Below are 2,025 nucleotides of genomic sequence, written 5' to 3'. Positions count from 1 at the left end.
AATCCCCATGTTAAATCCAGCACTGTATCAACCAGATGGACTAGAGTTCTTTTAGCTAAATGAAGAAATACCATAAAAATAAATAAATAAATAAAAATAAAAAACAAAATAAATGAACAAACAAAAAAAATTCATAGATACAGAGGAAAAAAAATGATGGCTGTAAGATAGGAGGGAAGCTGGGGGCTTAGTGAAAAATGTGAAGATTAGGAAGTACATAAAAAAATAAAAATAAAATAAATAAATAAATAAAAATAAAAAACAAAATAAATGAACAAACAAAAAAAATTCATAGATACAGAGGAAAAAAAATGATGGCTGTAAGATAGGAGGGAAGCTGGGGGCTTAGTGAAAAATGTGAAGAGATTAGGAAGTACAAACTGGCATTTATAAAATAGTCCTAAGGATGTAAAGTACAACATAGGGAACATAGTCAATAATATTGTAATAACTATGTGCCAGGTGGGTACCAGACTTATCAAGAGGAATCATTTCCTAAGTTATATAAATGTCTAACAGCTATGCTGTATACCTGAAACTAACATAATATTGAATATAAATTACAATTGAAGATTTTAAAAAATGAATAAAAAATAATGATCTGCAGTTTTTGCAAATAATTGTAAACATACCTATGTATAATTTTCTATTATGTTATTTCAAGTACTATAACATAAGCTTTTCATGAAAAAAAAACATTCAGTCTCATTTGGTCGTTAGAATTGTATAATTTTCTATTATGTTATTTCAAGTACTATAACATAAGCTTTTCATGAAAAAAAAACATTCGGTCTCATTTGGTCGTTAGAATTGATCCTTAAAATTGGCTGGTGTAGTGAGTAGCACATTTATCATAATTTTTCTAAATGTGGAAACTGAGAAACAAAAAGATTTAGTGATTTCTATATGAACATTCAATAATTTAATGAGAGAGTGACAAAGCTCCACTCTGTTTTGTTTTCATAATTCTGACAAAAGTGGACACATTTTCTGGCCAAGATGGCCAACTAGCATAGTGCTATGATTCCCACAGCTAATATTTTAACAGATAAACTACAGTAAAATGAAATTTGCATGTGAAAAAAACAGTACTTGCAGAGAAAGCTCATGAATTCTCTCTTAGAGAATGCATTACTTTGAACACAGTAGGTACCCCCATAAACGTATGATAAATGCAAGAACAAAAAAATGGCTAATTGATCTATACATATTTTTACAATCTAGAAGCATTTAAAATTATTCTGCTAGAATAAAACCACACACCTATTTAATCATACGGATGCCTAGTATACCCTAGATCAAAGGAAATAGTTTTAGTTTAAAACACACACACACCCTCAATCAACAATTGACATGACAGGTAGATTGGACTCATTTCAGAGAAAAACAATATAAACATACAAAGTAAATTCCATACTAAATCTTCATCAGTACATGTGCATTTATTATAAATAAATATATCAAGAAGTCTGAAGAAGGCTTGATAAATGCTATCTATAAAAATTATCTAAGACTGGCCTTTTAAATTCTTCTGTCCAATTCTGAGTATATAGTTGACAACAGAATATGTACACACCCAAATTGAGAGCATAACCGATCATCTAGTCAGTAGATGAAAGTGTCAATCTCTAGTATAAGTACAGTTTCATGGGCAATTGTTAATACATGCCAGCTCTATGAACACATTTTTTAGACAATGACTTGAAGGACCCTAAAACGATAAAGGCAAAGAACATCATGCCACTTGAACCAGAATGTGATAATTTCAACTTGAAATTTCTTGAAAGGAAAAGTAGATATTACATACCAAATACGTTTCTTTAAGTACTAAGAAATTAAAAGCTTGCTAGGAAAACAGTAGGTGGAGTTTCTCAGAACTATAGCAAACCATCCAAACATGCTCTATCCAATACAAAGTTACCAACCACATGTGGTACTGAAATATGGTTAACGTGACTGAGGAACTAAATGTTTAATTTTATTCAATTTAAACTACTTTAAAGTTACATGTAATTCTAAATACAT

The sequence above is a fragment of the Pteropus alecto genome, unplaced genomic scaffold (genome assembly GCF_000325575.1).
Source record: "Pteropus alecto unplaced genomic scaffold, ASM32557v1 scaffold69, whole genome shotgun sequence".
Lineage (NCBI taxonomy): Eukaryota > Metazoa > Chordata > Mammalia > Chiroptera > Pteropodidae > Pteropus > Pteropus alecto.
The sequence above is the reverse complement of the archived record's forward strand: the minus strand, read 5'-3'. Positions refer to the sequence as shown.